Source organism: Zeugodacus cucurbitae, chromosome 5, assembly GCF_028554725.1.
Source record: "Zeugodacus cucurbitae isolate PBARC_wt_2022May chromosome 5, idZeuCucr1.2, whole genome shotgun sequence".
NCBI lineage: Eukaryota > Metazoa > Arthropoda > Insecta > Diptera > Tephritidae > Zeugodacus > Zeugodacus cucurbitae.
Window position 1 is genome coordinate 7839986 of NC_071670.1, and position 17641 is coordinate 7857626.

The 17641-nt window shown below is 30.6% G+C and overlaps 1 protein-coding gene across 2 annotated transcripts in view; it reads right to left on the reverse strand.

Annotated features, from left to right (window-relative positions):
* The window catches only part of LOC105216271 (dual specificity protein kinase splA), a 66347-nt gene that overhangs the window by 36296 nt on the left and 12410 nt on the right, over positions 1–17641 (reverse strand). Inside the window, exon 1 of one of the 2 annotated variants that reach the window (XM_011190678.3) lies at positions 4144–6347. The exons of the other annotated variant lie outside the window; for it this stretch is intronic. The gene's annotated coding sequence lies outside the window, so the exon portion shown is untranslated. Of the gene's footprint in view, positions 1–4143; positions 6348–17641 lie in introns of those variants that run through there. 2 annotated transcript variants of the gene reach the window in all.

Consider the following 17641-nt stretch of genomic DNA (forward strand, 5'->3'; position numbering starts at 1 on the left):
TTGTGGAAAGCTATAGAAATTAGCCACTAATGCCGACTCTGTTATGAGTTCCAGCAAAGCAGTAAAAAAAAATAAGAAAAAATGCAGGAAGAACGGAGAAAATGTTAGACATAAATCTACAGTTCATATGTAGTTATTATTACTCGATAAATTTCACAAAAAAATACAAATACAACTTACAAATGTAGTATTTATTAAACTGACATGACATGGAAGATGCACTAACAACTGAGTCGTCAAATATTGAATATTATTGATATATAAGTAACTACTCATGTTTGTGCTAAACGCACTCGCACTACCTCCCAACGAAATTGTCGACGATGTCACAAGCGCTCAGATGGTGCCGTTTAACAAAAGCAACAACAAAAATAAATTGGTTTGTAGTGGCAAAAGTGGCGACAACACCATTCTAGGTGAATTACATCATTCAGAAATTCAAAAAATGTTTATCCACTTGAATGTAAATGTATGTATGTAAATTTCTTTAACTGATTTTAAAAACTATGCAAAATAGGTATAGTATGTAGATAAGCATTAGACTGAAAAAAAAAAATAAATCTGTCTAACTAGAAACTTTAAAAATACTACAACATACCAAATGAAATTATTGTCTGTATGCCGTTAAAATTCCATTATTAATCCAATTAATGTTTCAGACATACAAACACACATACAAAAAAGTAAACAAGATTTAAATTAAATAAAAAAAACGTTATATCTAATAATTACTGCCTTATTATTAAGCACTTAAGTGCTGCGGTTAGCAGTACTCAACAATAAATAATTCACCCCAAGAAATAAGCCATAGAAAAAACGTCAAAAAACTGTCATAAACGCCAAACGAAGCGAGTCAAATCAATACAAATAAAGGAACATACATACATACATCATAGACGTGACACTAGAGCCAATCAGACATTGATGACTGACAGTGTGAAGCGTACGAATCAAGATTTGTATAAAACAGACGGAATGAAAATAAATACAGAACAATGTAAATATACGGATATGTACATATGTATGCATGAGTATAAATAAGGAAAATGCGAGTCACCGGCACTGTGTACAATACTACGAAGCAGAAGAGCATTTAGATAAAATGCAATGAAAATAAATTAACAATTTGCTATAAAGAAGACAATGAAGAAAGGAGTAGTGATGAATTCGAAAAAATTGCGAATTTTAGAGTAAAAAATATACCAAAAATAAAACTGAAAAAATAATTATAATAAAAAATATATATTAAAAAAATATATGTATATTAAAAAAAACATTAAAAAAAATATATTAAAAAAACATAAAAAAATATATAATATCTAAAATAATAATAAAATATTAAGAAATAATAATAATAAAATATAAACAAAAATTAATATTAAAAAAAAAAATTTAAATTAAGAATAATAAAAAATATTTAAAATAATAATAAAATATTAAAAAAAAAAAACAATAATAAAATATTAAAAAAAAACAATAATAATATATTAAAAAAAAAATTAAAATAATAATAAAAAAAGTAAAAATTTTTTTTAAATAGTAATAAGATATTAAATAAAATATTTAAAATAATAATAAAATATTAAAAAAAATATATTTAAAACGATAACAAAATATTAAAAAAAAATAACAATAAGATATTAAAAAAAATAATAATAATAAAATATTTATTTAAAAAGTAATTATATTAAAAATATAAATATTTAAAAAAAAAACAAATAAAAAATCAGAAATAATTAACAAATTAAAATCAATCCCAAAAAATTCAAAAAGCACAAATTATTAAAAAAAATTCGAAAAAAAAATTAAAAAAGTAACAACAAAAAAATTAAAACGAATATATTAAAATTCAAAAATAATTAAAAAATTCGAATGAAGCCAAATAAAATAAAAAAAAATCAAATTATGACATTCACACGTATGCAGGCACACGCTTGGAGTACCAACACATATATACAAAAACTCATTATCAAATTAAACATCGAGAGGGTATCAGAAAAGTGTGAGTTTATTATGTGTGTACGTATGTATGTACGCAGATACATACACACTTCAACCGCATTTATATTAATTTTAATTTCCTTTTTCACATTTTTTTTCATAAAAAGGGAAACAGTTAATTGAACTCATACGAAATACCAGTAAATCTAAAATGCATGAATAATAAATGATATGCGCCTTAAAATAGCATAGCCAGACTTTTCAGCAATTTTTTCAACAAAATTTACACTATCGAAAAGAAAACCGAAGAAAAAGAGCGCAAATCTGTATAAAAGTACATTTAAAGCAATAGCAATTAACTATAGAGACAGACTCTGTATTACACTCGCAAAAAATGCAAAGGCATGAAAAAATCACATGAAATAAAAAAAAATATTTGTTTATGATTTTTAAGGACTCCTGAACAAGGTTAAAGAAAATTATGTAAAACAGAATATTATAAATCAAAACTTTTTTCCACTTATCATTGCATTTTTATTGCACACTATTGTAACAATGAAAATGCGAGTACTACGAGTACTCATACTCAGACTCGTACTTAAAGCATCACTAATATATTAATATATATATTTTTTTGTAGGTATGTCTCGCACATATCCGTAACGTGTTGCTTTGCCTAGTTTATGGGGCGGTGCAGTGACGTAGGCGGCAAAAATGATGCACATGAAAATTTAGATAAAGTTACAGTATACACACCAATGTACTTGTACATATACAAATGTTTGTATGCTGTATAACTATAGAATGAGTGGACGCCTGGGTAAGCGATGACACATTTAACGTACGCGTTGCAGAAAAAAATATGTATCTCCTAAATAATTTTTTTCCTACAAATACACAAAAAAAAACTATGACAGAATGAACGCGTACATTATACTCCCATAGATTTTGGTTATTTCTTAATTAATAAGATTTTTGTAGAATGAGATAAGCTGCTTTACGGGTGGACGCACTTTGTACTTTGGTACAATATTTTAGCAATACACTCATTAAATGCAAAATATGAAAATTTACTCTACGAAAAGTATTATGAAAAAATTATGAAATAAATTTAAAAATATAACAAAAAAATATTAAATAAATTATAAAAAGAATTAAAATAAAATTTGAAAATATAATAAATTAAACAAATTAAAAATTTATTTAAAAAATAAAAAAAAAATTTAAATTTATTTAAAAAAAAATATTAAAAATTTATTTAAAAAAAAATATTAAACATTTATTTAAAAATTAAAAAAAAGTAAAAATTTATTTAAAAAATAAAAAACATTAAAATTGTATTTAGAAAATAAAAAAATTTAAAATCTAATTAAAAAAAGAAAAAAGAAATTTAAAATTTTATTTAGAAAAAATAAAAAAAAATATTTAAAATTTATTTAAAAAATAAAAAAACATTAAAATTGTATTGAGAAAATAAAAAAATTTAAAATTTAATTAAAAAAAGAAAAAAGAAATTTAAAATTTTATTTAGACAAAAAATTAAAATTTTATTAAAAAATTTAATTTTATTTTTAAAATTTAAAAAATAAAAAAAAAATCATTTAAAAAATAAAAAAAATTAAAAAAAAAAATAAAAACAAATTTATTCAAAAAATAAAAAATATTATTTTAAAAAAATAAAAAAAAAATTTAAACTTTTATTTATTTCTTTAAAATGTTTTCATGTTTTTAATGACAACAAAAATAAGAAGATTTTCTAAACAACAGCAAGTGGTTAAAGAGACAAAAATTAGGATGAAATTCACTTATTCACTTACTTCATAGCTAGTAGCTATCACTTTATATAGATTTCTTTGTATCGCGTGTTCTACACTTGTATGTATTTTCATAAGCCTGATTATGCAAAAAGTATGCGCTCACTTTGCATGATTCACAATGCCTTTGTTAAAATATTATTTAATAAAAAAATATTACTTTTAAAATATAGGTAAAAAAAAGTTGTAAGCAGCTAAAGCAGACTTGCCCAAATTAAAATATAAAAAATGAGCAGCTTTATGTCATAAATTTTTCAAAACGCACGGTACTAGTAAGATTTTTTGCACAGAGTTGTACATAAATTATATATAAATATGTACGTTTGTAATACTTTAAAATTTAAACGCTTAATTTATAAATATTTTGCATTAAATTGCACACACTCACATAAATATAGGCTTGCTGCTCCACCGCCTCGTTAAATGCTCAATCGGTTGTGCCGCCGCTTCTCCTCCCTATTTGGCCTACTACACTTTTGCTCCTACTCGTTTTTCAAACGGTCATTTACACACTCACACACAAAAGCACTCCCACTGATTCGACGCTCTGACTGCCTGCGCTATTGACGTGTGCTTCACACACAACTTAAAAGCACGCGTGTATTCGGTTTTTGTATGCGCTGCTGTTGCTGCTGATGACACTGCTCTCCGCAATATATACTGGCTATCGTGTGTGTGTGTATGTAGCGATTACTCGGTATGCGGTCAATGAGTTTGCAATCGGATAGTTACGAATTCGAAACGCTATATACTACACTTGCACTTGTCCGTTTCGTTTGTTTTAATGTGTATAATCTATATGAATTGTTGTTATGATTGTCTGAATATGAGTATATTATATTTAGTAATAGTATCTTTTCATATTTAACTTCTGGTAGTCTGCTGAAATGGGTATGTATTTTGAATAAGCAATTTGCTATGGGTTTTAATAAGCTGTCTCTTTGTTTTTGTTTTTCTTTTGAAACAATTTGATTTGTACACGAGAATGCACAGTATACAGAGTCTGTCTCTGTAGTTAATTGCTTTAAATGTTTTATTGCTGTTTTCATATACTTATGTCCGTAAATGTTTTTTTGTTTTTGAGTGTATTTTTACAACTTTCATAGCGTTTGCCGTTTTTTATTTCGATTTTTGCAAAATGCACACACTCATACACACAATTTCTGCACTGCAAATTTCTTTTAATTTCAACGTCGACTTTCTGTCTTGCTCGCTTTCACAGCGCCACTGCCAACGATGATTGGCGCTGCCAACGCTATTTCGCTGCTCTTTGCAAATCACCAACGTGGGTGGAAAATTTTCACAGGCTTTTTCGTTTTCCTGTTTAATTATGCATATAACAACACTTGCATAGCTTTATTATTTAAAATATTTGGAATCTTAAAGTATTGAATAAGTTTTAAATAAGTAGATATTCCGTAACTTTTTGCAATTCACTCTGGCGAGTCACACACAAAATATACACAACAATGATAAAATTTGTCACACATATGTATGTATAAGTATTTATTCCAGCGCATACAACTTTAGCTGTGTGCTGTATGCACTTTATACGCGAAAAATATTAAATTATAATTTGTTGTAGACATTTAAACAATGTAACAATGTGAAAAAACGCGCTATCTACTCGTTGTGTAGTCAGCGAAAAAATCATCCGTCTAGTTGAAAGGCACAAAACAAATTACGTTGCGGTCGCGAATTATGCCAGCAATAGCAGCAACGTAACGACGACAGCAGATACCCGAGTCGATGCCAACAAACGACAACAGCGACGTCGATACCGATGGATACCAATACCGACATTGACGTCGACGATAAAGTCAACGTTGCTTACTGCTTACTGCCGCGTTGTCGTGCTGATAGGGTGGGGTGTTATGAGGCGATAGCAACAATAATCACAGTTCGAAAGAGTAATGAGATAGCGGCAAATACAACAAACAAATATAGTACGCACACACACTCACATACAGCAGTAGTAAAATAATAACAACAACCATATGAGCAACAAGCATTGTGCCAGTCACCGCAAGAACAACAAAGAGGTATAACACCACGTTGCTTGCTGTTCGACTACACTAAGAATATACTATATACAATAATTATGTATATGTTTGTGTATATATTATAGACTTACATACATATATGAATATGCTATAAACAAAAATAACAACGCAACATCCAATTGAAATACCCATACAATACAAGAAAGTGTACATAGCAGCGATAGCAACAATGCATTGCGTTACGTTTGCGGAGAGAGTGTGTCACCAACGTCAAAACTGCTATACCCGGTTTGGGCAGTCGCAGCGGCGTGCTGAGCGCACAACGTTATTGATAGTAGCTCTTTAGCTCTTCGCAGCGCGCTCTCAATGCAGTTTCAATATGCAATAATGTATGTGTGTGTGCAAGTAAAACGTAATTAAGAGTGTGCGTCAACACTCATGTTTACAACAACAAGTTTATATAAAAAAATATGCAAATCTTCATAAAAATGGTAGTAAAAGTATGCTAAAAATTTTGCATACAATTTGTATGAAGAAAAACCTAAATCAAACAATTCGGCTTAGCTGTTGTAGCTGTTCGGTAGGGTTCGTATCATATCGCGAAACGCGTTGAAACAAAAAAAATGCTCAAATCAACAAAAAAAAAAGTAAACAAGAAAGAAACGCAAATGCTTATGCATGGGTACATACATATATTTACAAACACATATGTATGTATATATATATGTACTTATACGATGCAGTGACTCTCACAAAATGCTTTTAAACTTTTGCGTTGCCATATATATATTTTTAAAAAACTTCTAATATATAATGAAGGGATTTCCAATTGGATTTCTGTTCGCTGTAAGCTATTCCATGCTTTGAAGCTTTATTAAATCTTGAAACCAAGCATGACGGCTTTCAAAGGAAAGCAAGCATTTAATGGGTTAATATCTAAAATTTGATGATAATTCTTGTATTTTATTGAAGTATTATTGTTAATAAAACACCTGGAGACGACATTAAAATTACGTTAAAGCTGGTATCGAAAATTGAAATTGAATTATACTTATCTAATTTAAACTAGCATGAAACTACAGAGGAACTTCTCTAACTCGAATCACCATAATCCACAAAAAAACTTCGAGTTATAGAAAGTTTCCTTAAAATATATTTTTTTTCGAAATGGTGTAATATATAGATTTATACTCAGTTTTATTTATTTACTTCGCATAAAGTTTTATGTACATACGTTAAATCATGTAATCTGTAATTTAGATTGTTGTAGTTTGCTATTATTTGGCTCTGACGTCGGTATCTCATGCTTTTGTTACCTGATTTATGTAATCTATAAGTGTTATATCATATTTTTTGTTCGCCTCCATACGATATAGAAGGACTCTTTTAAAGTTCTGCCTAGAAAGTTCGAATTATGGAGATCTTCGAGTTATAAAAGTTCGATTTATGAAATTAAAATTTGATTTCTAAACACTATTGCCAATTCAAAAAATGGAATTATGGAGATGTTCGAGTTATGCAAGTTCCACTATCGTATGTAGGTATTTTTGAATGTTTAAAAATAATTTTATTTTTAGATTTTTGAAGTTAAACTTCTTATATGACTTCGGAAAAGGTTGCGATAATTGTTTAACGCTTCAGTGGAGAGGGAATAGCGTTGAATAATTAACGCGAGAGAGAGAGAGAGAGAGAGAGAGAGAGAGAGTAAAGCAGAGAACTTAAAGCACTTGCCATGCTTACGCTATTTGAGCAATTATTGTACTTCTTATACGACTTAGGAATAGGTTGCGATAATTGTTTAACGCTTCAGTGGAAAGGGAATAGCGTTGAATAATTTTTTTATTTTTAGATTTTTTTTATTTTTAGATTTTTTTCATTTTAATTTTTTTTTTTAGAATAAAATTAGTTTTTTTGTCGAAACAATGTCTTTTGTTGTGTCATTAATTAAGCTAGCTGTCATATATAACGGTACATCTCTTCTTGTCACATAAAATCATTAATTCTAATTAATAGCGTATGGCAACTCTCCACTCTATTTGCTTAATTTGACCTCTTGTGTACACAAATGAGCGCACTCGCTCTCCTTGTTCAAAAATAACAACAACGACAAAAACAATATACAAAACAAAAATGCTATCGGACGCTACTAAGTTTGCCTCTATTCATACGCATATTGTGCCTCGTCTAGGGTTTTTTTCTACATTGCCTTTCGGCTATTCGGCTGTCATTCTCATTGCCCGCAAATGTCCGGTTAGTTATTTGTTGACTCGTGTGTGTACATGGCTGTGTATGTTGATATTTAATTTAATATGTATTAGTTTGTTCTGGTGCTGGTGTTAAGTCAGCTACTCAAAATGATGAAGTGTAAATTAATTGAATATGTACATATGTATGGTTGTGTGCATTTAAATGAGCAGAAAATGGTTGGTTAGTGGAGTGGGGAATAACGACCAAATTCACTTAAGTACAAATACAACCGATATAGAAAAGAAAAAAAACAGAAAACAGTGTATAGAAAATATAAATTGTTGTGTTATCTGCGCATATGTATGTATGTATGTATAATATATATGCAAATATACAACTTATTTGTTGATGCTCGAGTTGGTTGACAATTTTAGATTTTAAAGAATGTTCGTATATAAACATTTTTGTATATATGTATATACAATACATATATGTACTTTTGTAAATGTTTGTATGAGCTGGCAATGACAGTAGCCATCAGAGTGACAGCAACTGTGAGGCGTGTTTAACAAGCGCGTGCTCAATGACTGGCTGTGTTGAGATATTAGCAACAACAACAAATGCTTGCTATGACTTTTGAAAGTAAAAAAAAAAACCAATCAACAAAAAAGCACAAAACAATAATTGGGCATTTCTAGAATCAAACGCAAGCCGCATCTAAACAGTAAGAAAAAATTGTTCAATTTATAGGCGATACCGTGGTGAATGTACTTGAAAACCTTGTATTTAGGTGACATAGAATCAGCGAACCGTTAGGTTTTCGAATAAACAGTATAAAAAGATTTTATAATGCTAAACATACATACATACGACCGCATGTAAGTATGTATGTTTGTATTAAATAAGCATCTCGCAAGTGCTTGTCATTGTGCGGGGGTAAGGGGCCAATTCTTCAACTTTTACATTCACGCTTTTCATTTGCTTCTAGAACATTTACTGGCTATTCATTCACCTGCAGTGAAAATGCACATGTGCTTCGTGTTTTTATACCTACAACAACTGCAAAAGCGCGATTACGTGTGCGCTCTTCACTTTAACTGCCGAACTTGATTATTTAATTTAAGCAAATCACAATTGTTTTTTTTTTCGGCAAAGCACAACGTTTCCGTATGACCACTCATAAGTTAATTAACGCTGTCACGCCCCACATACTAACTGTTTTTTAGGCAAAAAACAAGCCGAAAAATATAACAAGTATGTCTGTATGTATTGTAACATATGGTTGGAAAAATGTATGCTTTTTATACATACATATGCACATAGCACATACTTATACGCAGAATTTTGACTGATGAAAAATTGTTTGTTTATTACGTTAGGGAAAAATGTGCTTTTTGTTTATATAACAAATCGTGCGGCCGAGCAGTGTAGAAGAGTAATCATACAAATGACATTGCATGTGTGTGTGTGTGTAATAAAGAGCTTAAATTTTATGAGAAGTAGAATGTAGAAGAGCAAAATCGAGAGAGAGCTGCGAAATGCAAAGAAAAGATAACAAATACCTAAACAGTGCTTACATACACACAAATATACATATTTATGTATGTATTTCGATGTGAATATGATAAGAATTATTTAAAAAAAAATCATTAACTGCGCTTAATAAGAGCGGTCGAAATGTAATTTTATATTAATTACCGAGTAATTAATTGTAATAACTGCTTCAAAATATATCATTTATCAAAAAGTGTATCTGTGATAATGCTACCTCGAATTTGTTTAACAATATCAGTATTAGTAGTCAGGGTTGCCATTGATAATTTAGTTTTCTTATAAAAATTTTTATAATGGATTTCAGGTTTGATTATAAATTAAAGCATATCATGACAAATAGCTCTTAATAAAATATTTAATTTTAACGAAGAAGTTCCAAACATATTCAAAATATTGTTTAGTATGGGGGCAACTAAGCGACACTACATATTAATTGTTTATAAACTTTTTGGAGACAGAAACATTAAAGGGTTATTGGTAGTCAGGAATTTCAAAAAATAAATTTTTTGTTTATTCAATTTTCGTTAAGTGTAAAATTTCAAGTTGATCCGTTAATTACTTTTCGAGTTATTCGACAAATAATAATGAAAGGCTCGGGTGAAACTTTAAATGTGTTTTTCTCAAAACTATTTTTTTTTAACTGGTGACAACTGTAATTCGAAAACCACTCAGTAGATTTTAATTAAAGAATACATAATAATCAAGGGCCTGATTGAAGCTTTTTTTTAAACCAATTAACTGTTAATTTTTTTCCCGCAAATCTAGAAAAAAATTAAATTATGAAAAAAAGAAACAAAAAAGCTTCGATCAGAATAAGGATTTTCTATTTATAAAACAATGTTTTCTTATCCAATTGATTTTACATGAATCTCCAAGGACTTATGATTGTCAAATAAATTTGACAAATGAACAATTTTGATATAGGAATTCGGGGTGCTTTCGGTTACGTAGAACTATCGACATTACCGGACTATCGCGGGAACGGATGATGTTAACTTTATTTTTATATGGCTAATAAAATATAAAAAAAAAAATAAATTATGAACGTAAATAAAAAAGCATATCATAAACATTACTTTTTATTTAGTGGTATTGGGGAAAATATGTATGTCATGTGGAGAATTTTTTAATAAGAAATTATTTTATAAAACTTGACAACCCAGACATTAATATATACCTATTTATTAGTAGATGAGTGTTTGTAGTACAAATGATTTCCGTCTATATTTTTACAGTTGTTCTACTCTAAGTGCCAAATAGATATCGACAGTTTTTGTCATTGTTTTTGGAAGAAAATCTAATATGGTAGGTTATAAAATTTTATACACTCTATTTAAATTAAAATAAAGTTAATTAATATGAATGATATAGAATAATCTATCCCAAATAACTCAATTCAAATTCTCTTGAAAAAATATTTAAAAGCAACAATTACAAAAGCATTGATTCACGTCGCACCTTCCTCTACGATTCCGGCTGATTGGTTTATCAGAAACGAAAAAAGTTGACGGCTTTTTAATCTGTCAAAGAACGTTCCATGCGTTTGCATGTGCTGAATATAGCCTACAAATTTCAAGTTATTCTTCGGACAGCTTCGACTTCTAACTGCTATATCTTTAAGACGAGTTCGAATTTTTGAAAATCACTCTACTACCGTATTCTAAACATTTTAAGTAAGCAATTTATTATAAACAAATGTTTTTGAGTCCATCACATGGGATGATCCCCTTAAATGCAATGTAAAATAGAAATGTAAGTTTTTTGTTTTTTAGACGAAATCGCATATGTTAGTTTATGCAATTTCTTTAAATAAAATAACTATTTAACTTGCATACAATTTTTTCCTAAATATCTCAAATCTCAAAATCTCTTGAAAAAATATTCAAAAGCAACAATTACAAAAGCATTGAACACCCTGCTCACCAAATCTCAAATATCGAAAAGTTAAATGCTTATGTATTCATTTTGCGCGCTCCCAATTAATGCTCTTACACCTTTCACACCTCTCTCTTCGTTTTTTATCTGAACTATCTACTCAACAACACAACAGTTGTCTCTTTTTTGCATACTTTTGTTTACGCGAAAGCCTGTTCCGGCCGGTTTTTGTTGACATATTTTCAACTCGCAACACTCAAAATACAAACAAATAAACAAAAGACAAGTATTTATATACAGTAGGGAGAGAGTGCGCGTGAGAGTGACAATTGAGCATATGTGAGCAGTAGCAATAACAACAACATTGAGTAGCGCTGTTATATACAAAATACTGTTGTTGTAAATGCTTAGTCTGGTGATTTGTTTATTTTTACACTTTTTCACCTATCTTGCTATGCTTTGCTGTCGTTGTTAGTGCTGCTTCTTGAAATTCTTAAATATACTATAAGTGTATTGTGTGTACTGACACACATGCGAAAATACTGTATACTTTTGTTTTTGTTTTTGTTATTTTTATTTAAATGGTGTTTTAAAAAAATGCCTGTGAGTGAGCGAGTGAATGGATGGATGGATGAGCGAACGCTGAACGCTAAATGGCTGTTGAGAATGCAAGCGTGGCCTTTTAGGGCAACGCGTTGGTATCATGTTTTTTGTTGTTGTTGTTTGTGTTTTGTATAATTTACACTTTTTTTATTTAGTAACAAGCGAGCAAGCGATGCCATTAGAAAACCTGAGGAAATCGCAAAACGGATATAGTACTTGTTTATGTATGAAGTGAAGAATATTTATTTGACATTTCCATTGCATATTTAAATAATTGTCTGGTATTATCGCTGCATTTCCGCAGCCATTAAAAGAGATAAAGAAAGTGAAAAAAATCATGAGCATAGGAAAAGGGGTTAGCGGTCAAACTGTTTAGCATATGCAAAAGGTGATTTTATATGAACCTACAATTGTTGTTGTTGTACTCGTATTTATTGAACACACGCAATGGAGGAGAAACCAGTGTAAAATAGACACACAGAAATAAATCCCCAAACGCATACCTTTGCGCGCAGTAGTTTTGTTAGCTTTCGAAGCATCTCAAGCAAACTAACAAATGCCGCGCACACAACAACAATGTGCACAAAACTATAAAAAAAACAATAATCTTGTTGCTCTTGTTTTTACAGTTGTTCCCCATTATGCACACACACACATAGAATAAAAAAAAAATAACAAAAAAAATCAGAATAATATAGAAACCAGCTACGAATAAACACGAGTACACACAATTGACGAATACCGAATACGAATATTTTGCGAGGAACAAAAAAATAGTACGTAACACAACAAAAAATATGTAGGACAAATGCGGCGAGAAAACTAAATAAACCAAACAGACTCCAAAAAAAGCGACGGAGAAACAAGTTGTAAAGCGAAGAGAGCGCCAAAAAGTACGCATTTGAATACGGTAAAAAAAAGAACACGACTCTTCGCGTTTGAGAGCGCAATGAAAGCTTCATAAAAAAAAAATAATAAAAAAATTAAGAACTCGCACAAAAATAAACATACACAAAAAAATGAGAGCGAAAATGCTACAATCACATATATCACAATACAAAGAAAGAGTGGAAGAGAGAAAGAGAAAGAGCGCGCATACGCTGCATGCAGCTATTAACTTGTTAGGTGACACAAAAACCAGCTTTTTGCCGGACAAACATTACTGTCAACAATGGTGGGTGCGACGTTTTGGGGGGTGCTGGAGGTGCTTAGAAAACGTGACATCAACAAACAAGCATTGAGCGAGTTAACTGAAGTTTTGTTTTGTTTGCTTTCTTTGTTGTGCTTTCAGCGCGCTTGAAATATCGTCGAACAGGTGTAGTGGTGTATGCTGCTTGAATTTTAGAAAAAAATAAATAACAAAAAAAAAAGAGAAAGAAACCTATTAAACTTGCTAATAGAACTGTTATTGTAGGGGAGTTGAAAAAAAAAATAATGCGCAATCAAATGATTTTTTCTGTTTTAATGATGAGCTTTATATTTAAATGAAGACACTGATTTTTTTGAAGACAATATCTGACATATGACATATTACATATGTTTTACTGTTGTTATTTAACAGTCTGTTAAAGTACATAATTCCTTCTGTTAAATCATTTAGTTCTTATTGGAAAATATTTACTCTGTAAAACTGTCCGTTAACTTACTGTATGTTAAAGTACCCATTAACCTGATTGGAAATACTTAACTATCGTTAATCTTGTTCTTTTTATGGCAAATAATCATAGTAGAGAGTAGAGTTAGTTCTACATTTTCCAGACTGGATAAGGAAGCGAAGCGTATGGGTCTGGTGGTGAACGAGGACAAGACGAAATATCTCCTGTCATCAAACAAACAGTCGGCGCATTCGCGTCTTGGCTCCCACGTCACTGTTGACAGTCATAACTTTGAAGTTGTAGATAATTTCGTCTACCTGGGAACCAGCATTAACAGCAATAACAATGTCAGCCTGGAAATCCAACGCAGAATCACTCTTGCCAACAGGTGCTACGATGGACTAAGTAGGCAATTGAAAAGTAAAGTCCTCTCTCGACGAACAAAAATCAAACTCTACAAGTCCCACATCATTCCCGTCCTACTTTACGGTGCAGAAGCGAGGACGATGTCAACATCCGATGAGACGGCACTATGGTCCCTTAAACATTGGCAACGGCGAATACCGCAGACGGTGGAACGATGTGCTGTATGTGTTATTCGACGACATAGACATAGTCCAGCAAATAAAAAAGCAGCGGTTACGCTGGCTAGGTCATGTTGTTCGAATGGATGAAAGTGCGCCAGCTCTGAAAGTATTCGATGCAGTACCCGCTGGTGGAAGCCGAGGAAGAGGGAGACCTCCACTCCGATGGAAGGACCAGGCGGAGAGGGGCCTGGCTTCGCTTGGTATAACCAATTGGCGCCAAACTGCCAGAAGGAGGGATACGTGGCGCGCTGTTTTGGACTCGACTATAACCGCGTAAACGGTGTCTACGCCAGTCAAGAAGAAGAAGAATCATAGTAGAGACCAAAATGAAATCCCCAGTATTATTTTTTTTTTTTTCAATGTAAACAGCGCATTTGATTTTTACACTCTCTCGCAACAAAAGTTGCCAAGAGAGTATTCTAATTTTGTTCACATAACGGTTGTTTGTAAGTCATAAAAAGAAACGAGTTAGATATAGGGTTATATAGTATATCAAAATGATCAGGATGACGAGACGAGTGAATCAAAAACCATATCTCAAAAACTACTCGACCGATTTCAATGAAATTTGGTGCATAATACTTTCTTGACACCCAGATTACACGGAAAATGGGCGAAATCAGTTCACAACCACGACTACTTCCCAACTAACTCAATTTTGAATTCCATCTAATACCTTCACTTTATAATGTATACATATGGAACCGATGAAGATAGCGAAATAAAACTTTACACAAATACAATACAATATATCATATGTGGCTTTACTTGTGGAAAAATTGTCGAAATCGGACTATAACTTTTCAAGGCTCCGGATCTCTAACATGAAGAACTCAGTGCCTTAAAGTAATTTTTCAACGAAAATATTGTTAAATCTCTCAGAGATTTTAATTTATTTCAGAAGAAAAGTTTTTCTTCTTATCAAAAATTGTTAAAATAGGGTCATAATTTCCCCTAGCTCCCAGAAACCTAATTATAGGTTTTTCATAAATACGGTGGACTTTATTCCTTATAAATCGGTTAATATGTGAGATGTCTAAATTAAATGAGCGTATAGTCTTGGATATAGTGTACTTTGGTGGTGAAAATTAGTTAAATCGGTTCAGGAATTGCCTCAGCTGGCTCAGATGGTGTTCGTTATTCTATTGGACTTTATGCCGCATATATGGGTCAATTTGTGTGTTAACTTAATAAAACAATATCTGTCAATTGGGAGAGTATAAAATTTTCGGTTTCACCGGAACTTATGCTTTCCTTACTTGTTTGACCTTAAAATATCAAAATTTAAATATTAAAATATCAAAAACCAACTTTTCCGGTAATATAAAAATTTTTGAAAGTTTATTTGTATATGTACAGAAGATTTCAATTTTATTCTTTGCAACTAGTTGAAGTTGCTATGAGAGATATGAGATTATTTTTGCGAAATTCGCACACTTTTAAGCATTTGTCAACAAAGTTCTTAGTGTTATCTGCGACGCGTGTCCTATTATCATAACTATTATCACATATACATGAATCTAGAATCTTGAAAAAACCTTTTATTGAGGCACTGTTCTTTGATTCACTAAACTTTGATACACTAAATGGCAAAATTTAGTTGAATTTTCCTGTTTCTTGGACCAAAAAAAAATTTTTGAAAGATTCGAGTTATAAGTGAGAATTTCTTTTTGTAAGTTTTTTTTTTATCAAATTTCGAAATTGAGCTCACCGAAAAAAATCATTATTAAATATACAGTTGAACTTCCATAACTCGAACTTCTATAGCTCGAATTTCTCCTATCTCAGACTCTTGAATTGGCAACAGAAGTTAAATTTCATACAAATTACCTTCCGTAACTCGGAAGTCTCTCTAACTCGAAGTTTTTAGTGGATTATGGATTATAGTGACTCGAGTTAGGGAAGTTCAACTGTAGTATGTAAGTTACTAATAAAATTAAGAATATGAGCATCATGCACGTTTTCCTCTAATTTCAATGGTCTATAACATTTTATAGATAATCTTATTTGACAAATAATATAAGAGTTGACCCATCTATTTGAAAAAAAAAATGGATTTTATTTAATTATTGAACGAACATGAAATTATTTATTATATTTTTTTTATGAAAAAAAAAGTAAAAAAAAATTATCAAAAATCTCAACTACTCGCCACGTGGTTGCACTCTAGCTACGAGTACAGTGTTGTGCACTTTAAATGCACTTTATTTACACACATTTTTTAGTAAATTACTTCTATTTTCTTTAAAAGCATGTTGTAAAAAAATAAATATGCTTTACTCATTACATACTATCACATTTTATAACATTTCTAACAAATTAGTGTTAAGTGCTAGTGTCTACGTACGCCACACCACCTTGTGCAATCGCAATAAATTACCTAGACTTAGCGCCGGTGTCTTGATTTTTATTTGCATAATTTATTTAATGTGTGTGTGTGATTTTATTTTTGTTGCAAGTTTTTGATTGTTTGCTAAATAGATAAGATTGTTTGTAGACAATTAGATAGATAGGACTATTTTTTTTAGTTTAGTTGTGACTGCTATTAAATGAGGAGAATCAGTACAAGCTTACAGCTATGGACAAAATAATAGAAACTCGACTGATCGTATGGAATGGGAGAGAAAGTATAAAAAATATGCATACAACTGTGGTCAGAGTAATAGAAACACCCTTTAGTATTTGAATTATGGATGACAAATGTATATTAATATCATAATTGTTGTAAATATACACATATATATCATTGTTATATATGTACACATATTGTTGTTGTAGAGACCATGACAGATTTTCATAATTGTCAAAATTGAAAACGAATTATTTTTTTTTAATGTCATAGACTCTAATTGGATTTTTGTTTTCTCGAAATAAGTAAAACCAATATTTGAATCAGCTAAGCCATTATTTAGTTATGCGAAAAAAAATCAAAATTTTAGAATTTTATAAATTTTAAACAGAAAATTACTTCCAAATATTCATCAAAAAAGAAAAATCGCGTAAAAATTTATTGGTTCAAAAAAAGTTACGAAAAAGTAAGATTTTACGGATCGATAATATTAAGCAAACGACGCCATATTTTTTCCTGCTCTTTATACCTTTCATCTTTAGCAAAAGAAAAACTTTTGATCATGGAATGATATACGAAATTTGGAGTTAGTGGCCTCAACTTTAAGAGCGCAACGTCTTATGTAGCGATGAGGCTCATTTCTGTCTGAATGGCTTCGTCAATAAGCAAAATACTCCATGAGTCGACATTCCCGAAAAAATTACGGTTTGGTGCGATTTATGGGCGTCATTGGACCATACTTCTTCCATGATGGTCAAGACCGGCACGTTACTATGAATGGAAATCGATTTATTGAAAAACCAAGTTTGGTGTTATCTCACGAAATGCCTTAGTTAATTGGGCGCCTCGGTCGTGCGATTTGACGCCGTTAGACTATTTCCTGTGGCTACGTCAAATATATGGTTTTGCCAAC